Source organism: Phodopus roborovskii, unplaced genomic scaffold (assembly GCF_943737965.1).
Source record: "Phodopus roborovskii unplaced genomic scaffold, PHOROB, whole genome shotgun sequence".
Lineage (NCBI taxonomy): Eukaryota > Metazoa > Chordata > Mammalia > Rodentia > Cricetidae > Phodopus > Phodopus roborovskii.
Window position 1 is genome coordinate 6,969,610 of NW_026125543.1, and position 27,219 is coordinate 6,996,828.

A 27,219-nucleotide genomic window follows, 5' to 3' on the forward strand; every position below is an offset into this window, starting at 1 on the left:
CATGTGTGAAATGTTAGTATAATCATAGCACAAACATTGTAGAAGTAACCACCAAATAGCAGTTTGGATTTAAGGCTCACTCCACGAGATGAAATCCATGCCTAAAACTGCCCAGGTGTTCAAGAACCTGAGACTAAATAGGCCATGGATATAGGAGAAAAAGAATTATTACTGTTCTGCTAAAGAAACAAGACAATAAAATAAGTCCTAATGACATTCTGATGTACTCATCTGTCAGTGTCCTATTCAGCCATCATCACAGAAGCTTCCTCCTGCAATAGATGAAAACAAATAGAAAGACCTATAAGTGTTCAATATGCAGAGGGTGAGACACCTTGGGACACTCAGTCCTAAATGGGTTTCGTTCATCAAACCCCTCCCCTCAATGCACTATGCAGAAGAGGAGACAGAAAGATCACGAGAGCCAGAAAGGATGGCTTATACGAAAGAAACAGTGTCTTCTAGATACGACATTGATGCACACATGAACTTACTGAGACTGCAGCAGCATGCACAGGGTCTGCATAGGGCTAAATCCTACTGCAGGAGTGGGGGCACTGTCCTTAGCACTGAGGTGGGAAGTGGACTTGAACTCCCATGCCAAACCAAGAAGCTATTTCCAATTGACATCCACTCTTGAAAGAAAAAACATTTTTTTCTAGGGAATCTCACTCAAATGTGGTATCCAAACCACATTTAAAGGCAGGCCTAGTGCCTACTGGTAGCTCTCCAATACAAAACTAACTCGATGGCATTTTTGGAATCTTTGTTTTTTTTTTTTCTCATATTGTTTTGCTTGGGCAGTTTTTGCCTTACTGGTCTTTTGCTTGTTCTCTCTCTCTCTCTCTCTCTCTCTCTCTCTCTCTCTCTCTCTCTCTCTCTCTCTTTCTCTGTGTGTGTGTGTGTGTGTGTGTATGTGTGTGTGTGTGTAGCTCACATAATCTTTGTTGCTTTTATGTGTTTGATTGATAGTTTGTTTCATTCTTTTTATTCTATTTTTTTTTTAATTTGCCAATTTGTTTACTTAAGAGAAAGAAAGAGGATCAGGAATTGGATGGGTGAGGAGGTGGGGAGGATCTGGGAGGCAATGAGAAAAAAAACTCTGATAAGAATATATTTAATGAAAATATGTTATTTTCAATGGCAATAATATCATAATGAAACCTATGTTCTTTATGTTCTACAACTGATGCATTCTAAAAAATAACCACACATGGAGTAAGCATAGAAATAGATTCATTTATAATAGGTAATCACAAACTCATAATATTAAAGGTTGTGGATGCTAAGGATTATTTCCATGGTTATAGCTCATCACATTGCCAAGTAGGACTGCATAGTACGTTTTGAGTCCCAGAATTCTGAAAACTATGCAATAATTGCAAATTTAAAAGATCATTTAAAGCCTACTCTGCCACAGAATACCTTTAAATTAAGCAAATTTCCAACTGATGACTCCTTATGTGTAAACATGCTTTGAGACTTGCTATAAAATAATGTGTGACATCCTTGTAAAGATGGAAAATAACCTTCCTAAGCACCACATGTTAAGTGCATTGCACTCAGTATCTCATACACAGTAGGCAAGATCTCTACCACTGAACTATTCTTCCAGCCCTTACGCTATGCTTCAATGTAGATTTTCGCATGAATTATTAAATTAGATAAAATGAATCACATACTACTGTAGTGAATGGTTTTCCAGTTGGGCACTATGGCATCTTGGAACAGATGATTCTGTGATGTGAGGAATGGGTCTATGTATTGCAAGACAACATAGCCTTTAGATTTCTGTAGCAATGAATATCCCTATAGTACAGACTGAAAAGTGTTTTCAAATACTGCTAGTAGATATTAAAAGATAGCAGCAAAAGCACTTCTCATTATTAATTACTATTGTAATTTGCTTCTCTGACCAGGGAAATTAAATTGTGGAAAGCTGAAATTGTTGCTTTCCCCTACAACATGGTGCTGGCACCAGAGTCTGGAGGATAAGGTTAGAATGAGGTGTCAAGTACTTTAGTAAATATGGGCTTTCGTGACAGGAAAACAGCTCCTCTTCCAGCCCCTTTTCAGGTAAAACTAATCTTGACGAGAAAAAAAGTAAACCTGTTTATGATATAGGACACCATTGTGCCTTAAGAATGGCTAGCACAAGCAGATACTAAAAATACCATCAAGTGAGAGCATTAGAGGAGGAATGTTCCTTTTGTAGCTGTGGGTAAAAAACAAAACTTGGTAAAGTAAACCCAGAGGAATTCTCAAATTTACTACAATATAGTGACCTTCCAGGCAAAGGTGGTCACTTCTGCCTTGAAATCTTTTGCATATATCCTCAGTAGAAATTGCTGTTAAAAGTTACCAACTATGATTAGTTTTTCTTTCTATTTTTTTTTTGTCAGAATTCCATTGCTTGTATTATTCTGGATCTCTCAACCCGTTATTGCTACAGGATGAGACTCCCAGCTCCTGTTCTGGTTTGCTTAACAACTTAGTTGCTCAGACTGACATGGCGCTTTATTATGCTCTGACAAATTCATCTGCACCTTGGGCACCTCCTCCTGTGATGCAAAGAAAGGACATATTTACCTGCTTTTATGAAAAGATTAATTACTATATTTAGGATTGATGTGTAAGTAGGATCTTGAGGGTACATTATTAATTTTGCCAAATGTAGATGAGTGAGTTGAGACACTGAAGTGTAAATAAACTGCATGTGTTGTTACAGCTGGCATCCAAACCCAAACTTTGATCCAAACTTAATGTTCTTTTTTTCTACACTGTTACTATTTTACTGTCCTCTTTGCTATGAAAGTAACAAGAGCCTTTCACCCACATTTATACAGTTGATCTATTTAGGCAACAGTTTTACATGTAGCACACAAACACAAACCCATATGATGTATTTTCAACAATGGTATGCTATTTAGTTGGCAGGCAGTAGAATAATATAGAATTTAATGCATAAAAGGAACTTAAAGAATCCAAAGTGTCAGATATTTGAAAAGGAAATTGATTCATAATTTATTCATGTAACCATATGTCTATTCATTAATTCAACATAAGCATATTAAGCCAAGTATGTGCTAATTGAAGTGTTATTGACTGGCATAGCTCTTGTTTTCATTGTAGAAGCTACACAGAGTGAGCTTATGAGAAAACCCAAGTGGAGTCTCAGAAGGGTCATGAAACCACCTGTTGCTTAGCAACAGGAATTCAGTCTGAGAAATGTGTCATTGATGATTGTTTTCATTATGTGATTAGATAATACATACACAAGGATGGATGGTATAGTCTATGCTTAAGCTATGTGACAGGATATATGTATATGGTGTGTGTGTGTATATATATACACATATACATGTTGAATGCATACTGTAGTATGTTGCTTCTAAGGCAATAAAGAATAAAACAACATGAGATTAAATTATTTCACAGTGAGATAAACAAAACCTGTGTAGCTGCTGTGGGTATGTTATAGCATTCTATTTTATGAAAAAATAATTTCTTGTATGAGTGGAAGTAAACTCTAAAATGTCAATGCAAAACATAGTATAGTAAGTGCATAAAGATGTCATATGCCTGTTTATTGTCAAGGATTATGTGCTGTACATAATTAACACATGCTACATATTTGTAGGCCAGAAGCACAGTAAGCTTGTTAATATCGACATTATCATACACAAGAGTAACATGACCAGTAAAAATGTTAGGATAGCCACGAGGTCACTAAGAAATAGGAAGTTGTTAGCTCCCTTTTCATCTTATGGGACCATCATTGTGTTTGCATCACACTGGTAGAGTCCCATCAGTACAGAGTATCAGAGGAAAATGAAAGATGACCAAACCTTGGATGTGTTATCACTTAGGAAAAGAGGGAAAGAAATTTTCTAAGTGCCTTAGAGATGTGTGTAGGGATAGAATAGTTACTTGAATTTAGATACTGTTTCCATCATAGCTATCTCCATGATCTTTGAGGGTAGTTATATGTATATTAAAGAGTTTCTTTAGCTTCTATTTGTTTTAGGGTATTCTGTTATATGAAAAGAAGGTAAGAGCTAGATTAAAAGTCAAACAGAAACATTCCCTTATCTTACTTGACATTTATTTGATATCATTGGCTTTCATGGTAAGGTTAGTCCACATAACTTTATAAGATATCTAACTTGACATAAAGCAATTAGAATGAAAGAGATTATGTTTCAGGACAATGCTGCTGACACCAGAAATCTGGGAAGGATCCAAAAAGAAGCATGAAAATCAAAGCAACAATTGAAAAATGGGATTATATAAAATAAAATGGATACTTAGAAAAGCAGCCTTCAGTGGAAAGAGAAGCCACAGCAAGAAAGAAACACTTGCCAACAGGTTTCCTGATTACAGATGAATATCCAGAATATATAAATAATTCAAAATATGTAATAAAAAATCAGAGAATAATAATTGAATTAAAAATAGGTAGATAGAGATAGGCTTTCTGCAGATTTTCAGGCCTCCCTCCCCTGTATCCAATTCCCACTGTCTTATTCCAGCTCTGTAGCAGAACACCTGCTGCAGCCTCCTTTTTCCCCACCCTGCCCCCAGCTCCACTGATTAATTAGATCTTACCCTCCAACCTTCCTCTCCCCTACTCATCCCATTATACAAGCCCCCAACACCAAGTGGCATTTTCTGGGAACTTCCCAGTCATCACCTGCAGCTAACTATGATCTTACCTCTCCTTCCTCTCTTCCAAAGCTCTGTGGCAGACTACCTGCTGTGGCCTCCCACCCCTGCCTGGCTCCATCTCCACCTGATCACATTCCCCTTCAACATTACTTTCCCCACCTCATCACTTTAGCCAAGTCCCAAACTCCAACAGGCATTCACTGGGAACCCAGAGACCACTTTGACTAGAGAAGCATGGGGCCAATTGTACCCCAGAAACCATGGACTCCAACCTAAAAAAAAAAAAAAAAAAAAAAAAAAAAAACTATGACACATGCCTCTCAAGGTAGCTAGACCAGGCCAAATCAATGATTTCTTGCAGGTATCCCATCTCCAGGATATGCTAGGCCAATGGTGACACAAAGCTTGTGGGAGTAATGAGCCAATATCAGATTTGACTTAAGGCCCACACTACCAGATGAAACCCATACTTGACACTGCTTGGGTGATCAAGTACCTGACACTAGATGGCCCAGAGACCTATAGTAAAACAAAATACCACTGTTGTATTAAAAGAATGTAGCAATAAAATTACTCTCAATGACATTCTACAATACTCATAGATCAGTGCCTTCTCAGCCACCATCAGAGAAGCTCTCTCCTATAGAAGATGAAAACAAATACAGAGACCTACAGCCACACAATCTGCTGAGAGTGAGAGACCTTGTAATACTCATCCCTAAATGGAATGTCTCCATCAATTATCTCCCCTTAGGGCTCAGAGAACCATGTACAAGAGGAGGCAGGAAGAGTGCAGGAGTCAGAGGGGATGGCAGACACCAAAGAAGCATGTCCCTCTAAATCAACAGGATTGATGCACATATGAGCTCAAAGAGACTGAGGCAGCTTTCCTTAAGAGATTTGTTAATTTTTTGTATTTTTGGTTTGTTTTTTCTTTCATTTCTTTAAAGTATTTTTTTCCATTTCCTCTTTTACGGTCACTATCATTTTCATGAAGTTGTTTTTAGAGTTGTTCTCTTCTGTTTCATCTGTGTTAGGATGTTCAAGTCTTGCTGGTGTGGAGTCCCTAGACTCTGGGGTCATCATATTGATCTTTCTGTTGTTGACTGTGTTCTTACACTGATGTCTTCCTATCTCTTCTTCCAGTGCATTACATTGGGTGTCTCTCCCTCTCCTGGTGGGTACAGGACCAAGGTTCTCTTCTGGTGGGTCAAGCAGGTCCAATAGTCCGATGGCTCTCCTTGTCCAGTGGGTGGATGTGGGACTAGCGCACTGGCAGACTCTGAGAAGGCCAGGTAGAGGGGACAGGCCTCCCTGCAGGCAGTCCCCCAGTCCTTAGGAGGCTCCAACAAGGCATAGAAAGGCAGCATTCACAGATCTGCACCAGATAGCATTCTAAATCTGAAAAGAGAAAGAGAAACACAATCCCATGTCTAACCCAGAAACTCTCTTCAGTTGAGAGCCACTGCTAATTAAAATTTAGTTATATCCAAGGGTATTTCCCTGGGGAATCAGGCTGCTCTTATGGGTAGATCTCACGCCCAGCAGTAAATGGCCAACAGAAACTGAACTCAGTGGCATCTTTAGAGGTTCCTTATCTCATAATGTTGTATCAAGGCTTAAAAAAACTTTTTTGTTATTTTAATTTTAATTTAATTTATCCATATATTTTTCTCTTTTCACCCTACATATCTTTGGGTATATATTATGACTTAGTTTACTATTTTTATGAGATTCTTGAGTATAAAATGAGTGTGTCTCTTCATCTGTATCTGTTTCTTGTCCTCTTTCTAGGGCTCTTTTCCTTCTGTTTGACCTATCCCTGTGTTAGTTTTTGTTTTATCTTATTATATGTATATTAACTTTTTCATTTTATTTTAGCATTATCTCATAGAAGCCTGTTTTGGTTTTTTTTTCTGAATAAAAAGCAGGGTGAATGAAAATAGAAAGGGAGGTATGGAACACATGGGAATTGTAGAAGGAAGAGAAACAATAATCAGGATATATTATATGAGAAAAATGTATTTCCAATGAAAGGAAAAATGAATAAAAATTAAAATATAGGCAGATAGACATCTCTCAAATGAAAAACTACTAATAGCCAACAAGAATATAAAGTGTCTTGATTTGCATTTCACCAAAATAACATCTTACTCCTGTCAGAATGACGAAAATCAGAAACACCAATGACAGTTTATTCTGGAGAGGATGTGGAGAGAAGGGAATAATCCTTCTCCACTGCTGGTGGGAGTTCAAACTTGTGTAGCCATTTTAGAGATCAGTATGGCAGTTCCTCAGGAAAATGGGAATCAGCCTACCACAGGTTCCAGCAATTCCACTCTTAGGCATATACCCAAAAGATGCACATCCATGCAAGAAAGACATCTGTTCAACTATATTCTATAACAGCTATTGTAATAGCTAGAACCTAGAAACAACCAAGATGTTCCTCAACTGAAGAATGGATAAAGAAAATGTGGTACATTTACACAATGGAATACTACCCAGTGAAAAAAACAAAAACAAAACAAGCAACAACAACAACAACAAAAACAAAACAGTGGAATCTTGAAATTCTCAGGCAAATGCACGTAACTAGAAGAAAACATCCTGAGTGATGCAAGTCACAAAAACAGGAACATGGTATGTACTCACTCATGTGTGGATTTTAGACATAGATAAAAGGATCACCAGCCTACAATTACACTGTCAGAGAAGCTAGGAAACAAGGAGGACCCTAAGAGAGACATACATGGTTCCTCAGAGAAGGGGAAAGGGATAACACTTCCTGAACATATTGGGGATGGGGGAGGGGCAGTGAGTGAAGAGGGAGTTAGGAGAAAGAGAATGGGAGAAGAGAAGGGATGTAGTGAGATAATCCTTCTGTGCACTGACCACGCCCATTGAGGGTGGCGCCATTGGCGGAAGTGACCTGTGGAAGGAAGTCGGAGGGAGAGCCGGGAAAAGCTAGGTGTGACTCAGACAGGAGAGGATCGGGCAGAATTTCCTGGTGTTCATCTGTCTAGGTTGTAAGTTATTTCTCCCTGAATAAACATCTATTCGGCCTATTTGTTTATCCTGATCCTTATTTAACCGCGATAAAGGGGAGAGGAGAATATGAGGGAGCAGGAAGATTGAGTCGGGGAGGAATAAGAGAGCAAGTAAAGAGATACCATAATAGAGGAAGCCATTATAGATTTGAAGAGAAATCTGGCACTAGGGAAATGTCCAGAGACCTACAAGATTGGCAACAACTAACAATCTGAGCAATAGTGGAGAGGCTACTTTAAATGCCCTTCCTTGATGAGACGGATGACTACTTTATATGCCATCATAGAGCATTCATCTAGTATTTGATAGAAGCAGAAGGAGACACCCACAGCTAAACACTGAGAGGAACTCCTGGAATCCAGTTGCAGAGAGGGAGGATCAAGAGACAGCTGAACTGAACAAGAGGGAGCTCATGGACCCCAGACTGATAGCTGGGAAACCAGCATTGGACGGACTCAGACCCCCTGAATGTGGCAGGTCTCAATTAGAAGACCTGGGCGTCTATGAGACTTCTGGCAGTGGAACCATGATGTATCTCTGGTGTATAAAAGGACTTTGGGAGCACATTCCCCATGGAGGGATACTCCCTTACCCTAGAGGCAGGAGGGAGGTACTAGGCCCCACCCCAAATGACTTGACAGATTTTGATGATTCCTCCTGGAGGACTTTACTCTCCCTGGGGAGTGGATGGAGAATGGGATGGGGGGCATGGGAGGATGGGAGGAGGAGGGAACTGGGATTGATATGTAAAATAAAAAATGTAAAAATAAAAATTAAATTAAAAAGAATATAAAATATTTTATATCATCATGCATAAAGGAAATGCAGATCAGATCTGTAATGGATATGGTCACCTCTCAGAACTGGATGTCATCAGAAATGATATTAACAAGCACTTGAGGAGGATGTGACGATAAAAGAGTAAATACCTGCTATTGATGGGAGAATAAGTTAGAACATCCATTAGCTACCAAAGTGAACTGTGGCAGTTCCTCAGAATGTGACAAATAAATGTACCATTTGATCCAGGCTTAAGTCTCCCAGGTTCACCACAAAAGAATAAGAGATGTCTGTGTTCATGGTACTTCTAGCTTCAATAACTGCTTTAGTTACAGTTCTATTGCTGAGGAGACACCATGACCATTGCCAACTTATAAAGGAAGGCTTTTAATTGGAAGCTTGCTTATTGTTTCAAAGGATCAGTCCTTTATCATCATGACTGGGAGACTGGAATGGCAGACAAGTAGGCAGGCAGGTGATAGAGAGAGAATTAGCTAAAAGCTCAAGTCTGACCCACAAGTTGCAAAGAGAGAGAGATAGAAAGAGAGAAAGAGAGAGAGTCAGTCATAAGTTTTTGAAACTTCAAAGCCCACCCCCAATGACACATCCCGTCCAACAATGCCTCATATCTTAATTCTTTCCTAAACAGCTCCACCAACTGGGGACCAAACACTTAAATATATAAGCCTATTCCAACTACCATAAATAAGACAAGAAACAGCCTAGACACCCATCAGCTAGCTGGCAGAAGAATAATAACTACTGGCACATGCATACAACAGCATTATTCATCCTTAAAGAAAATATTTGTAGCAACATGGATGGAACTGGAGGGCATTGTGTTTAACAAAATAGGCCAGATACAGAATAAAGGCTCTCTCTTATATGTTGAAATGAAAATAAGTTGACTTTAAAATTAGATAGTGTGAAGGATTGTAGGAGTCAGCGGGGTCAAGATAACCACAAGAGGGCCCCTGATCCTGCTGCTCCTGTCTCCGGTCCCCATCTAGAGCTTGGAGCTCTGATACACCCCCACCCATCCCTATTGCCAGCCTACCCCACCCCCGTACCCTGTGCCCTACTCTACCCACGGTCCTGCTGCTCTGGTTGAGCACTGGGACAGAGGGTGGAGCCAAAAGTCCACCCTACTTCGGAGACTTCTCAGAGCAACTCTGAACAAAGGAGACCTGACTATCCACGCGGGACCACCCGTAATTTCCACCTGCTTGGTCTCTGACCCTACCTCCAGTCCTCTGCTGGAGTCCCGGGCCCCTCCCAGAGATCTGCCTATCTCTGTGGGACCAAGTACCTGCTGGCATCTTCTACTGGATCCTCATCATTGACCCCATCCCTGGGTCCCTGTCTGTGGAGAAACCTCCTAGAGAGCTTGGACCACACAGAGCTACAGATATTGAATCTCAGACACACATAACCCCATCGGGGAAATACGATAGAGAGAGGGGGACCCCACCAACACCTACTGGAAGAAGCTATGGGAAGAAGGCAATACAAGAGAACACCTAACAACAGAAAGACAAGCATGACACACACCTAACAACAGAAAGACAAGCATGACACACACCTAACAACAGAAAGACAAGCATGATACCACCAGAATCTAGGGAATCTACACCAACTAGAATAGAACACAACAACAAAGCAGAGGAAGCAGAAGACTACGACTTAAAAATTACCATCATAAAAATGATAGAGGCTCTCAAAGAAAATGTGAGAAAATCCCTTAAAGAAATGGAGGAAAAAACAAACAAAAAAGTGGAAGAAATGAAAAATTCCTTAAGGAAAGTACAGAAAGCCAAGGAAAAACAATTAAGCAGCTGAAGGAAACAGTTCAAGACTTGAAAACTGAAATAGAGAAAATAAAGGCAACACAAACTGAAGGAATGCTGGAAATTGAAAAGCTGGGCAAAAAATCAGCATCTACAGACACAGGCATAACCAACAGCATTCAAGAGATGGAAGAGAGAATCTCAGGCACAGAAGATAAACTAGAAGAAATAGATTCATCGACCAAAGAAAATCATAAATGCAACAAATCCTTAACACAAAACATCCAGGAAATGTGGGACATCATGAAAAGGCCAAACCTAAGAATAATAGGCATAGAGGAAGGTGAGGAAGCCCAGCTCAAAGGTGCCAAAAACATATTCAACAAAATCATGGAGGAAAACTTTCCAAATCTGAAGAAGGACATGCCCATGAAAGTACAATAAGCATACCGAACCCCAAATAGGCTGGCCAAAGAAAAAAGACCCCTCAACATATAATAATCAAAACACCTAGCATACAGAATAAAGAAAGAATATTAAGAGCAGTGAAGGAAAAAGGACAGGTAACATATAAAGGCAGACCTATCAAAATTACACAGTGACTTCTCCATGGAAACCCTCAAGGCCAGAAGGTCCTGGATAGATGTTCTAAAAGTATTAAGAGAACACGGATGACAGCCTAGGCTACTATATCCAGCAAAACTCTCAATCACTATAGATGGAGAGAACAAGATATTTAATGACAAAACCAGATTTTCCCAATACATATCTACAAATCCAGCCCTACAGAAAATATTGGAAGGAAAACTCCAACCCAAGGAAGGTAACTACACCCAGAAAAATGTAGGCAACAGATAATCCAACTACACCAGATACCAAGGGTGAATCAGAACTAATATATTCACAATACCACTGCCCACAACAAACCTAAATCAAACAACCATCAACAATCAATAGTCCTTACTCACCCTCAACATTAATGGTCTTAACTCACCTATAAAAAGACACAGGCTAACAGAATGGATACGAAGACAGAATCCATCCTTCTGCTGCATACAAGAAACACATCTAAGCTTCAAAGATAGACATTACCTCAGGGTAAAGGGTTGGAAAAAGATTTTCCAATCAAATGGAAATAAAAAGCAAGCAGGCATAGCTACCCTAATATCTAACAAGTTAAACTTCAAACCAAAATTAGTCAAAAGAGACGAAGACAGTCATTTCATATTCATCTCAGGAGAAATCCATCAACACAAAGTCTCAGTTCTGAACATCTATGCCTCTAATACAAAGTCACCCACATTCGTAAAAGAAACACTACTAAAACTCAAAGCTCATATACTTATAGTGGGAGACTTCAATACACCACTCTCAACACTAGACAGGACCACAAATCAGAAACTCAATAAAGAAACAAAAGAATTAACAGAAGTTATGTCTCCACTGGGGTTAACAGACATCTATAGAACATTCCATCCAAAGACAAAAGAATATGCCTTCTTCTCTGCTCCACATGGAACCCTCTCTAAAATCGACCACATACTAGGTGACATAATAAACCTCAATAGATACAAGAGAATAGGAATAGTCTGCTGTATCTTATCAGTCCACCATGCTTTAAAATTGGAATTCAACAAAAACACCAAATAGCAGAAAATCTGAAAAGTCATGGAAACTGAACACTGTGCAATTGCACCACTCCTGGGTCAAAGAAGAAATAAAGAAAGAAATTAAGGACTTTCTAATATTCAACGAGAATGAGGATACAACATACCCGAACTTATGGAACACCTTGAAAGCAGTGCTACGAGGGAAGTTCATTGCACTAAGTTCCTATATGAAGAAAATAGAGGATAGTCACATAAGAGAATTAACAGTGCAACTGAAAGCCTTAGAACAGAGTTAAGTGAATTAACCCCATAGGAGTAGACGCCAGGAAATAATCAACTTGAGGGCTAAAATAAACAAAATAGAAACCAGGAAAACAATACAAAAAAATCAATGCAACAAAGAGTTTGTTTTTTGAGAAAATCAACAAGATAGACAAACCTTTATCCAAATTAATGAAAAAGCACAGATAGAACATGCAAATTAACAAAATCAGAAATGAAAAGGGGAACATAACAATAGACACAGAGTAAATCCAGACAATTTTCAGGTCATACTTTCAAAATCTGTATTCCACAAAAATTGAAAATTCAAAGGAAATGGACAAATTTCTGGATAACTATCACTTACCAAAATTAAATGAAGAGCAGACAAACAACTTAAATAGACCTATAACCCTCAATGAAATAGAAGCAGTCATCAAAAGCCTTCCAACCAAAAAAAGTCCAGGGCCAGATGGATTCAGCGCAGAATTCTACCAGACATTCAAGGAAGAACTAATACCACTATTCCTCAAATTGTTCCACAAGATAGAAACAGAAGGTTCATTGCCAAACTCTTTTTATGAGGCCACAATAACTTTGGTACCCAAGCCTCATAAAGACACAACTAAGAAAGAAAACTACAGGCCAATATCCCTGATGAACATCGATGCAAAAATACTCAATAAAATACTGGCAAACCAAATTCTAAAATACATCAGAGAAATCATCCATCATGACAAAGTAGGCTTCATCACTGGAATGCAGGGATGGTTTAACATATGAAAATCTATCAACGTGATCCACCATATAAACAAACAGAAAAAGAAAAACCATGTGATTATTTCCCTAGATGCAGAAAAAGCCTTCGACAAAATTCAACACCCTTTCATGATAAAGGTCTTGGAGAGGTCAGGGATAACAGGAACATACCTAAACATAATAAGAGCAATATACAGCAAACCAACTGCCAACATAATAAGAGCAATATACAGCAAACCAACTGCCAACATCAAACTGAATGGAAAGAAACTTAAGCCAATTCCTCTAAAATCAGGAACAAGAAAAGGCTGCCCTCTCTCTCTCTATCTCTTCAATATCGTATTAGTTCTAGCTAATGCTATAAGACAACAAAAGGAGATCCAAATTGGAAAGGAAGAAGTGAAACTGTCTCTATTTGCAGATGATATGATAGTTTACATAAGTGACCCAATAAACTCTATCAGGGAACTCCTACAGTTGATAAACACCTTCAGCAAACTAGCAGGATACAAGATAAACTCAAAAAAATCAGTAGCCCTACTTTTTTCAGATGACAAAGAGACAGAGAAAGAAATCAGAGAAACATCACCCTTTACAATAGCCACAAGCAACATAAAGTATCTTGCTGTAACGCTTACGAAACAAGTAAAAGACCTATATAATAAGAACTTTGTGGCTCTAAAGAAAGAAATTAAAAAAGATACCAGAAAATGGAAAGGTCTCCCATGCTCTTGGATGGGTAGGATAAACATAGTAAAAAGGGCAATCTTGCCAAAAGCAATCTACAGATTCAGTGCAATCCCCATTAAAATCCCAGCACAATTCTTCACTGACCTTGAAAGGATAATAATCAAGTTTATATGGAAAAACAAAAGACCCAGAATAGCCAAAACAACCCTATACAATAAAAGAACTTCCGTGGAAAGGCTATCATAAATGCCCTTCCCGGAGAGTGAGATCAAAAACTAACTTATCCATGGAGCCCTCAACTAATGCCTGTTGGAAACAGGATCAAACACCCATACATAAACACTGAGTCGAACTAGAACCAAGATGCAGATGGAGAGGACAAGACCATGTGGCAGAAACACATACAGACAGCTTACCTGAACAAGGAGGAGCTAAAGGCCACTTGACTGATAGTTGGGAAGCCAGCATGGGACTGACTCAGGCCCCCCTGAATATGGGTCTCAGCCAGAAGGACTGAGCACTCTAAGGGACCTCAGAGAGTGGAGCCAGGATGTATCCCTGGTGCACAAAAGGACTTTGCAAACACATCCCCCATTGAAGGATAACTGCCTTAATCTAGAGACAGGAGAGAAGCCCTAGTCCCTACTTCACATGACTTGTCAGATCTACATGACCCCAACTGGATGGCATTCCCCTACATATGGAATTGGGGTGGGGGGATGGGAGGGGATGGTGGTTAGAGTGCATGTGAGAGGGCAGAGAGGTTAAAAGGGAGGGAAGGAGGAAGGGAGGGAGCGAGGGACGGAGAGGGAACTGGGATCGACATGTAAAATAATAAATTAAATTAAAAAAAATGCTTTGATTCCAAAATTTAAGTTGAAGGACAAGTTACTGGAGAAAAGGATTTCTATTTTTGTTTCCACAGAAAATGAAAAGATATGGATTCTTTCCAGACTACTGTGGTTTGATCATGCCAGATCCCCTAAAACGGAGTACCAGGTGATCCTACATTCAAAACAACTGGACAAAGCAGCCTTACAGACTACAGCCAGGATTTCTGAATCTTCTTCGAATCCCCCATGATAGTGCCCCTTACCAGCAGGAAGTAGTTTGGAAAGAATGACGCCCAAATTCCCAAATATTGTCTATAAATGTTTGTTTTCATTTAAATGGACTTTGTTATATAAAATAAATTTAAAAAAATAAAAATAAAAGAGAACCATAAAGAAAAAAAAATAAATAAAATTAGGTAGTGTTTAGTATGGTGAGATACATTGTAGGATGTGAGTGCAAAAGCTGTAGCTGACTGGTCCTTGCTTGTGTGTATATGTAAATGCCACATTGAGCCTATTAATATATATTTATAATAACATGTTCATACTTTAAAAGGAAACTTTTGAGTTATTATTTAGACCATTATTTAAGATACCTGTAGAAATGAAATTCACTTTTTGATATGATATGCTATTTTAGGAATTATTTGGACAAATGGGAAGAATTTATAGCTTATGAAGCAAAGAGTCACTGATTGTTGTGCTATTAAAACAGGCTGCAACATTGAATATATAAGAGACCTTTATTGCAAACCTATAAAAACAGTTTGCATTACTAATATCCAACACTTTTATTAGTCCTAAGTATTCTGTAGGTTTATATGTATATGTTAACATCAAGTCAATGAGGCAATATGATTGACTTACTTTGGCTTGGGATTTTATAATAAAGTACAACCAGCAATACACATTAAATTTTTTCTGTGGCACATTAGTGATGTTTATTCAACTATCCATAAGTTTTACAGAATAGTGGAACATCTGAAATATTTTGTAATTTAAAATGTCTCTTTTACTTATAACCTGATCCTTTGAAATAGATGGTATGTCAAGTAAAAAGTTATTGTGGCCAACTCTGAGCCATAGGTAGTTATCATGGGAAGATGTTGAAATTCACCACGTGTGAGTTGTTACTACAATTGGAAGCCAGAATTGTAATTATCATTAATGTCTAGGTTGTGCTCCTCCTCTCAGTAGCTGAGAACAGTGGCCAAATCTGTTTTTCTGGTTCTCTCATTGGAGTGCCCCATTGGTCAGACCTTTCAGTTATACAGCAATTTACACAAACAATGGTGTCAGAAAGTCAGTATGTGTTATGTTGGTTAAGGCACTGGCTTTGTCTGAGCCTGAAATTTGAGCTTTTCTGATTTCTTTTCCCTTGTAGAAGTCAAAAGGAAATCTAGACGGCGGATGATAGAGGAGAGAGGACAGAAAGCAGATGTTTTAATGACACGGTCTTCTCAGAAGATTGGTGAGCCTTTCAAACTATTGCTGGATGGCTTAGTTTATTCAGAGTAAACATGCTAAGATCAATTTTAGAAGTGAATTTTCCCCCAGGTCTCATGGCTTGGTTAATGCAAATGAGACCTTGTTGTGGCCAACATTCCAGTTTTTTATTACTAAAACATTCCAGGTGGTGGTGGACCCCCCACACACACACCTCTCAATAACTATAACTACCACACAGGGTCTCTAGCCTCTGCAAAGTGCTTCCCAAGTAAGCATTCCCAGGAGTTCCTGAATAGATTCTATATGTGGTCTCCAACAGGGAAACTCTGCTTGCTACCAACCAAGCTGTACTGGGTTCTTTCTGTGTACCCACTACTCTCCACCTATGCAAGCTGCCTGTTACTTTCCAGAGGATATTAATACATTACCACCAACTTAATGGTCTAAAATCACAAAAGTTGCCTTTTTAAAAATAATTTTGCAGAAATGTGAAGGGATGGCTAAACCTAAGCTCATGGTGTTAGGAGAGACAGTTCCTTCTGGTGACCCGAGGAAAAGCTGCTGTTTTGTCTTTTACAATTGAGCTTACTTGCACAACTTGGCTCTGAGACCCTTCCCCCATTTTCAGTGTAGGTGTCTTCCACCTCTGCTTTTATTAACACATTGTCAAAGGGTTTTCTGATTCTAATATTTTCACTTTTATCATTTTAAGATTCTTTTGGTCATATCGATCCTTTTGGAAAAGCTGTGTCATTTCCCCAACTCAAGTAACTGAACTAAATCACTCCTGCAGAGAATCTTTGCTATTTAAGACAAATTTCAGTTCCTAGGGGTTACAATGTAGAATCGCTTGAAGGGCTGTTAATCAACCTACTACACGGGCTGTCTGCCAGATAACGAGGCTGCTGACCTATCAGTACAAATTACCACTTGCCAGAAGTCTTACAATGTATAAGATTCCTAGAGGTGAAATGAGAGATGATAGAGTGATAGAGACAGAGAAAGAGACACACAGATAGATGATAGATAGATAGATAGATAGATAGATAGATAGATAGGGAGGGAGGGAGGGAGAGAGAGAGAGAGAGAGAGAGAGAGAGAGAGAGAGAGAGAGAGAGAGATCATTCCACTATGAGATCTTCAGCTGCTACTTTTATAACTCTAGACAAGAACTCTAGTGCCATCACAGGACCAGTCTGGGGTTTTAGCATATATTCTCTTCTCTATCTACTACAGTATATTTTTGAATTGTACAGTCCCATTTAAAACTTCTTCTTTTTTGGTTCTCTGGGAAATTCCAATTACATATGGGTACAGTTAATCTTTTAGTATTTACATACCCAAATCTTAAATTAGCCAGTGACTTTCAGATTTAATTCACTAATTCAAGAACTCATCAATCTATCTCAGTCTATTCCTGAAAAAGCTGATTTTAAGTGAAAAGCCATGGCATTACATTACGCATAATACTGGGAAGCTTAATGGAATTAATTCTGGTGCTACTAACTAATTCTTCAGCTACAGAAAGCATATGACACAGCCTTCTTACTTACGCACAATGTATGAGGAGACAGTCCTGCATCTGGAGTAGAATTTTATGTACAGAAGGAAGTCCTTGCAAAAGGGCATATAGCATTAGACCATTAAGTTGGTGGTAATGTATTAATATCCTCTGGAAAATAACAGGGAGCTTGCATAGGTGGAGAGTAGTGGGTACACAGAAAGAACCCAGTACAGCTTGGTTAGTACTCATGCCAAGTCACTGCATGAAGTCTATATTCGATACCTCCTCACTTACACCAAGCTCAGCAGATCAAGAAAAAGGATATAAAATTACTGAAAGAGACTGTTCACTGTTCAGTTAGAGAAATCAGAAAACACAAATACTAAAAAAAAAATAAGTCAAACCATCCTGTTTGTTGGGAGATACTACTCAGTAATTTATTTTTAACTCAATATGATTTTTAAACATTATAATATTACAAATAGAAATATTTGTAACATAGCTTTATGGCATTGGTGTGATTCAACACCGAACCACAATAACCCTCTGGATACAGTTGACCCTCATCAAATTTAAAGCTGTCTCTTAGAATGAGGAATCGTAATCACTGTGTCACTTAGGTCATATTTTTTTTTATTTTTAATTATTTATTTATATTTTTAAGTCGTATTTCTAATTGTAACTATTATGCCACCATTTCTCAATCCCAGGTCTAGCCATTGGTCTAACAAACACCTCAGCAGTGTTAGAGACATTCTAGACGTTGAGTGGAATGGTACCTCAATGGTTAAATGTATTTACTCACATTGTTACTGGGGAAATGGCACTTGGGTTAGTGGTCTGGGAGTGACTGCTCTCTTGGTTGTCAACTTGACATGCCAGGGAAGAGGGAATCTCAGCTGAGAAATGGCCTCCATCAGATGGAGCCATTGGCTTACTTGTGGGTCAGATTCTTGATGGTTGATGTGCAAGGGCCCAGCCCATTCTGGGCAGTGCCATATCTGTTCAAGTGGTCCTGAATTGCATGAGAAAAAAAGCTGAGCAAGTGTGGGGTCAGAGGGAGTATACTAGTGAGCAGTGCTTTTCTATGGGCTCTGCTTCCATTCCTGAGTCCAGGTCAGGTTCCAGCTTGATTCCCTTTCCTGACTTAGCCCAACATAGAACTATGTGTTATGAAAGTATGAGCCAAATAAACCCTTTTTTTCCTTACACATTGGTTATGGTTAGTGTTTTATCACAGCAACCAAATGCAAAGTGGAACAGGAAGGCTGGAAGTAATGCATCCTTGGCACTGTGACTCTGGACAGAAAACCTTGTGTATTTCTCTGAAATAATAAAACAACACAGGCTTCATAAAAACCACTGCAGGAGATTCCTAGTGCCTTCTAGACCGGAATCTGAATGCACACAACCAAAAGATTATCTTCCTATGCCCTCTCCATCTGCCTCAAACTCTGCTGCTAAGCTGCTGCCAGGATATTATGGAATGAACCCCAATCTCCACAGCTCAGAGTAGTTGATAAGGTCCTGAGCAGACTAGGTGACCACATCTCCTTAGTGTATCTTAGCTGTCTCATACTCACTTGCTCAGTGTATGTTTTCTCTGCACAGGTGCCTGTGGTTTAAAAAGTGAGCCTTGGCCTATCTTTGCACCTTTCTGCCTCCTAGGCTTGGCAGGAACCCTGGTCTCTCCATTCAGCAATCTACACTATTGGAAGAAAGACACATAGAGTTTGTGATGCCTCATTTCCCTCTCTTCACCTCTCCCATGTTGTTAACCACCCCCTCCCTCCATACACACTCTTTCCATGTCTTTCAATTCCCACTGTACTGTTTATAACTCTGAGCACAGAACTTCTGACATTAAGTAGCAAACTGGGCACTCTAAAATGACTTCTTGGAAGACTAGAGATTACATAGCTTAGTTACTCATGGATAACTTTTAAAGTAAAAAGAAAATACTTAATAAAAAATAAATAAACAAGCTTATGGAGCAGAACTGAGAGCATAATACAAGAGGAAAAAAAAAAAGACTTTGCAAAGGAATCTTGGACTTGTAAGGCCTCAAGGTAGATGGGCAAGTGTTTTCTTTACCTGAGTCCAATGGAAAACCAAACAACAGCTGGGCAACCTCTGTCCTTAAACTTGATGTCCAGACTGTGTGTTTGGTCCAGTGTTGGAACTAGTAATTGATTCTTCACATTTAGAGTAGTATCACACTGGCACTATATTTTTTTTACTATTTTGGGTTAGTTTCTTTAATTATACCAAGAATCAAGGCAGCTAAATTTAAATTGGCATGCTTTCCATTATCTTTCCTGAAAGCCTTCCAGAAATATTTTTTCCTACACTACCTCAACACTATTTTAAATCTGTTCTCTGGACATAGATTTTAGCTTTACTCTTAATAAAACATGATATCAAAAGTTACCTGGGACTTGAGAATAAAAATACAGCATTTGTTATATTTTATTTGAAACAGATGAAAAAACTGATTTTTCTTCTTTCTTCTTGTTTTTAATCTTGAAAAATCTCACACAGCATGATCCCATGATTGGAATATTTTAAAGCTTTTTTCTTATAATGAAATGACTTGAGATCTCTTTAGATGGTATTAAAATTTTAAATAATTTTTATATTGTTTCTGAGGTTTCAGAATAGAACTCTGCTGTGATTTTATTCCTCTTTCTTAAAAGAGACTAATCCACTAGCCTCAGTTCTGGTTATTTTTACTTGGCTAGTGTGATCTATCAAGGGACAACCTATCACCAACAGCAGAATTTCACAGCAAGATAAATGGCCTTGAACACTGTAAACTGAAGGAATATAGAATGTCTGCAATCTTAAACTAATTTCGGGAAAAGAAATATGACTAAAGCATTTTGTGGTCCAAAACTGCATCAATTCTTAGATAATTAGTAGAAGAGCCATCTGTGCTGAGGAGGATAATACTGTTTGGCTTTTATGATGGTGTAGGTGAGCAATTCAGAGTCATTGTAAGATTATTGGCTTTTACCTTTTTTTCCCTAACATTAACTTTGCTGGAGAATGCAATTATTTGCATGGACTTCTCAGTAAGCTGTGTAACATTAAAAACTACCTATTCTGAGATTCATCATGGATATGTTAAAAGGGTTCCCCCTGGGTCCTGTTATATCTTCTGTTACATTATATTTGGGAAGGGCCCTTGATGCTGGGCGTTGAGCTTTCTCTAGCCTGGGCCCATGGTTTCTTAACCTTCTGTTTCTGAAGCCCTCATTTTCATTTGCTTCACTTTTCTTTGTTGCTGGTTTTTTTTTTTCTTTTATTTTTCCTATCACCTTCTGCAGAAAAGGTCGTTGCTAACTATATTCAGTGGCTCTTGTTGCCATGGTGAGGAAAATAGTACAATTCTACACTTAATATAGAGTATCAGGATAAGAAGAATATTTCCTCCAAGCTTACATGATTTCTACTTCATTGCAGTGGCACTAAAGAGCACTGAAATGCCTGCAGAAGTGAAATCTTATGTTAGATGTAGTTCACAATGCCATGCTATTCATCAGAATCCATTGCTTCCCTTTGAGGAATTATTTAAAATGCTTGCACCAGAAGAACATTGTGAAGGGGGTTTCATGCAGTCATTTCACCTGAAGTTAAAAGAAACTGACATTCTATAAATTTCCTTCTTCAAACTTGAACAATCACAGAAAAAAAATAGTGTTGCTAAGAACCTAATTCGTGTTCTGAAAAAAATTATAAATTGTGGTTTTTCTAAAGGGAAACATCTTCATTTAGCTGTCTTATCTAGAGCCCATATTTCAGTATTACAATAGGCAATGCTTACATCCCGTCTCTCCTATCAATTATGCTTTACACTTCTTGGGCCTCCTATTAACCAGAGTCCGTTTACTTACACATCAAGTTATTCAGGAGAGTACATGTACCAAGAATTTTCACAGACAAGCCAGGGGAAAAGCTGGTGTCCACCCATGGAGCTGAGAATCTTTGTCACAAGTTTCTTTCAGGCAATGCAGTTCAAAATATCACAGTTTTAAATGTCATCCTCATTCACCAAAATAAAAACAAATAAAACGCCTTCTTATGAGACAAGCTCTTTTGATGAACCCTAGGTTAGTCTGTTACTATCATTCTACCCCAGATTCTCAATTGCTACCTCACTTGGCCACACTGCTTTCTTTCTTTGAATGAATTTTCTACTTACCCATGTGAATTTCATGTGACAAAATTTGATGAGCATTCAAATGTTTTAGTAACAAGTAAAAATATTGTTAAAAGGCCTAGACTGAAGTAGGAATATTTGAAAATTGCAAATATCTAACTTTAAACTTAAACGTCCTATTGGAGGCCAGGTCCTTTGAGAACACCAAGATTGTCAGGACTGCATAAAGTACAATGAAAGGCTGAAGTGACCCGTACTGGAGTCTGAATATTATGGACAAAGTCTTCTGTCCAACTTTAGCACAATAACAAAAAGGAGGGAGCAAGTCCAATACATGCAAGTGATTTTTGCCAGAAAGGAAGCTGCCTTTCAAAATGAATAGTAGACATTCTGGCAAAAAGTTGTTTCAGAGCCAAAAATAAGGTAGACTTGTGGGAAAAGAAGTAATAATTGCTGGGGACCCTGATGTGGATAGTTCATCTTCTACAACCCTTAAGTTAGCCAGAGGGGTTGACAAAACATGCACCTTCATTTTATTTTATTTACAAATGTGGAGAGAAGAGAAATCTTTTTATTAAGTTCTGAAGTGATATTTTATTTATGATAAAACAGGTAAAGCTTTCCTGAAGATCAGAGTGCAAATCTAGCCACACTAGCTAGCCATAGAGGCCAGGCAGTGATGGTACACAACTATAATCCCAGCACTCTGGAGACAGAGGAAGACAGATCTCTGTTAGTTCAAGGCTACCCTGAGCTACATGAAATTGATCCAGACTAAAAGAGAAACTCAGAGCTCACACAAAGCAGATCCCAGCACCTGGGAATCACATGCCTTTAATCCCAGGATCAGGGAGGTGGAGACAGGAGTGACATGGCTGGGAAGAGAGAGGAATATAAGGCATGAGGACACAGGAATGCAAAGTCTGAGGAGCAGTGTTTTGTGCAGATGCAATGTGAGGACAGGATTTCCTTTCATCTGACCAGTAAGTTTTCTTTTTCTTTACTATTTATTTATTTTTTATTTTACATATCAATCCCAGTTCACTCTTCCTCCCTCCTTTTTTCTCTCTTTCCCCCCTCACATGCACCCCGATCACCCTCCCCTCCTACCCCCCTTCCCCTCCCCATACTCCACATGTAGAGTGATGCCATCGAGGAGAGGTCATCTAAATCTGTCAAGTAATTTGAAGTAGGGACTAAGACTTCTGTCCTGTCTCTAGGTTAAGGAAGTATCCCTCCATGGGGAATGTGCCTGCAAGGTACTTTTGTGCACCAGGATTATAACCTGGTTCTACTCTCTGAGGTCCCTTGGACTGTCCCAGCCTTCTAGCTGAGACCCAGTTATAACAGGAACATACCTAAACATAATAAGAGCAATATACGGTAAACCAACAGCCAACATCAAACTGAGTGGAGAGAAGCTTAAGGCGATTCCTCTAAAATCAGGAACAAGACAAGGCTGTCCACTCTCTCCATATATCATCAACATTGTACTTGAAGTTCTAGCTAAAGCTATAAGACAACAAAAGGAGATCAAGGGGATCCAAATTGGATAGGAAGAACTCAAACTTTCTCTATTTGCAGATGATATGATAGTTTGCATAAGTGACCCAAAAAACTCTACCAGGGAACTCCTACAGCTGATAAACACCTTCAGCATACTAGCAGGATACAAAATAAATTAAAAAAAAATCGGTAGCACAACTTTATTTAGACGAAAAGGGGGCTGAGAAAAAAATCAGAGAAACATCATGCTTTACAATAGACACAAGCAACATAAAGTATCTTGGGATAACACTAACCAAACAAGTGAAAGGCCTATATAATAAGAACTTTGTGACATTAAAGAAAGAAATTAAAAAAGATACCAGGAAATGGAAAGATCTCCCATGCTCTTGGATAGGTAGGATAAACACAGTAAAAAGGGCAATCTTGCCAAAAGGAATCTACAGATTCAGTGCAATCCCCATTAAAATCCCAGCACAATTCTTCACTGACCTTGAAAGGATAATAATCAAGTTTATATGGAAAAACAAAAGACCCAGAATAGCCAAAACAACCATATACAATAAAAGAACTTCAGGAGGCATCACCATTCCTGACTTTAAGCTCAACTACAGAGTTATTGTTCTGAAAACAGCCTGGTATTGGCATAAAAACAGACAGGTAGACCAATGGAATCAAATTGAAAATCCTGTAATTAACCCACACACCTATGAACACCTGATTTTCGACAAAACAGCTAAAATTATACAATGGGGCGAGGACAGCATCTTCAATAAATGGTGCTGGCACAATTGGATGAGGGTGTGTAGAAGACTACAGATAGACCCATGTCTGTCGCCATGCACAAAATTCAAGTCCAAATGGATCAAAGACCTCAACATAAATCCATCCACACTGAAACTCTTAGAAGAAAAATTAGGAGGTACCCTTAAACAAATTGGTATAAGAGACCGCTTCCTGAACAGAACTACAGTAGCACAGACACTGAGATCGACAATTAATAAATGGGACCTCTTCAAACTGAGAAGCTTCTGTAAGGCAAAGACACAGTGGACAAGACCAAATGGCAGCCCACAGACTGGGAAAACATTTTCACCAATCCTACATCTGACAGAGGGTGGATCTCCAAAATATACAAAGAACTCAAGAAACTAGACAACAAAACACCAAATAACCCTATTAAAAATGGGGTACAGAACTAAAGAGAGAATTCTCAATAGAGGAAATCTCAAAGGCTGAAAGACACTTAAGAAAGTGCTCCACATCCTTAGCTATCAGAAAATGTAATTCAAAACAACTTTGAGATACCATATTACTCCTGCCAGAATGTCTAAAATTAGAAACACCAATGACAACTTATGCTGGTGAGGATGTAGAGAAAGGGGAACACTCTATTGCTGGTGGAAGTGCAAACTCATACAGCCATTTTGGAAATCAGTATGGTGGTTCCTCAGGAAAATGGGAATTAGTTTACTACAGGACCCGGCAATCCCCCTCTTAGGCATATACACAAATGATCCACATCCATGCAACAAAGACTTGTGTTCAACTATGTTCAGAACAGTAAGTTCTTACAGAGAGGTGAGAACTCTCTAGTGGCTGGCCATTTTCCTTTTTTTTTATTTTTTTTCCGATCTTCAGCTGCTTCACCCCAATATCTGTCTCTGAGTTTCTGAGTTTTATTATTAAGACCAACTAGAATTCATGCTACAAATTTTCTAGAAAAAACATTTGTAGTATAGGATCTTATGGCTTATCTCTTAATATAGGAAAAGCAGAAATTTCCAGTAGTTTGAAACGTAGTCTTTGGGAGAGGCAAGTTACAAAATTGGGTGGGGGGAGAGGTAACTTGTTATTTTATGAAAAAATTCTTTGACTTTATAATTTTATTTTCTTAGGTAGCTGTTGTAATTATGTGTCTAGTTCCTAAAAGAATCCTATAACATCCTATTTATTTAGTTATAGTCTGTTGCCTGCTTCCATTTTGTAGACAGTCACAGTACCTATTTGTATCTCTTAAATACAGATCTGGCCATGTTAATAAATCATATCAAGTTCTGTGAGGGGACAGACTAAAAGAGAGGAGAAGGGGTAGGTGAAAGATTCCTCCTTAATTTCATGAAGTCTGAATGGTGAACACAAACTGATCAAGGCAAGCACAGGAGAGGCTGTTATAAAGGAGGCATAGCCCTGCCCAGCTCAGTCCAGATGCTTTGTAGATGAGTGAGGAGGACACACTGGGCCCAAGAAAGTGGAAGATGGCCATTCCTGGAATCTGTGTGTTCAGTCTGGGGATTTCACTGATTTCATAGGACCATAGGATTGTTAATGATTTCTTTTTTAAATATAACCAGCATGTACTCCAATATAAGTAGAAGAATATCTTTAATATTTTTTGCCTCTGCCAGTTACCATGTGAAGTTATACTCTAGAATAAATAGAAATAGAATTGTACCACAGATTTCATGACAAACTTCTAGGAGATTTTTGTGATAGTGAACCCTTTGTTTTGTATTCTTTCTCTGAGAAATCTCTGTGTGTAGATACTATTTAGTATGTATCAGGTGGCAAAGTGGGCATGCTTTTCTACTTTTGTTTATTTTTACATTTTCATCATTAACATAAAAATTAAAAGTAAAATGTTTAGACAAAAAATAAATCGAAAAAAATTTCCCAGGCTTCAAAGTACTGACCCTTTCAAATGCTGCCTATCCTTGGAGCTGGGAGTGCTGTACAGCAGAATGGATTTGGTTAACACAAGAGTACACCTTACATTAAGGTCTGGAGTGAATCTCAGTTGCATGCCAATGTAGCAAAGGCAGAGAAATGCTACAAGAAAGAGGTCCCCATGCCTCCATTGAACCAAATATACCTAAAGCACACCAGTAACATTTATTACCATTATGTTTTCTGGAACATCTTAAGAGTCCGTGTTGAGTAGAGCAAAGTCTCTTCTACTGTGCTGACTCAACAAACAAAGATCTGAGCAGGGCCCTTGAGCAGATATCAATTTCTGGAGTGCCTAAGACTCAAGAGAATGAAAAAAAAAAAAAAAAAAAAGTCCCTTGCCAGGGAAAGCTCAGCAAGGTAGTTACTTGGAGCAAAATCATGTACAGTAGAAGATGTTGATATGTAGGTGTGCCCTGAAGATAACAGAAACCTACCTATCTACTATCTGTCTTCCTTCTACCTATCTGCATGCTCCCTCCCTCATTTTTCTCTTCTCTCCCTTCTTCCCTCTCTTCTTCCTTCTTCCTTTTTCCTTCCCTTTTCACTCCTCCCTCATTCCCTCTTTCCCTCCTCACATTTTCTTCTTCACACTCTTCCTTTCTTTGACAGACTCACATAGGGAACTATGAACTTGATCTTACGAGGTATTTTTTTAAAAGAATTTGTGAATTATGAGCTTGTTTTCCGATTTTCTATGCTTGAAAATACTTTTATCTTTATAAGTAAACAACGATTAAATTGGAAATAATATTCTGGATTCTAAGTAAATTTCAATTAAATGTTTATAATATATATATATATATATATATATATATATATACTAGTTATTTTATACTAGTTATTTTAGTGTTGTTGGTAAGAAATCTAAAACCATTTTCTTTGTCTGTTTTCAATGATAGTTTTTCTGTGGAGAATCTTCTCATTAGTGCATAGAAAGGGTTTTATTATGAGTCTGTTACAAGAGTATGATACACTTTGATGGCATTGTCATCTCAGTTTTTCTCCCTTTGTCTCTTTTGCTCACTCTAATATCATTCCCTCTGCTGTCATGTCTTTTGGAGTTTATTATGTTTATCTTGTTTTGGTTTGAAACAGGGTTTCACTGTATAGCCCTGGCTGACCTGAAACTCCTTTTTCCTTCATGTAGCTGTATATAAGGGCTCATTTTCCTATGTGTCTTCATCAGCACTTTATCATCTAGTGCTAGCCTAGATCATCTTTAACTATTGAGACAGGTATCACTAAGTTCTTCATACTGCCTTAACCTCATTTGGTAGCCCAGGCAGGCCTTAAATGGTGTCAGTCTCCTGCATCTGTCTTCTAATAAATTGGGAACTAGGGGTATGCACTACCAGGTTCAGCCAACTTTTATCTCTCCAGGATGAGATGGAATATCAGTAGAGTTTCTATTTTGATTTCCTTGGTAGAT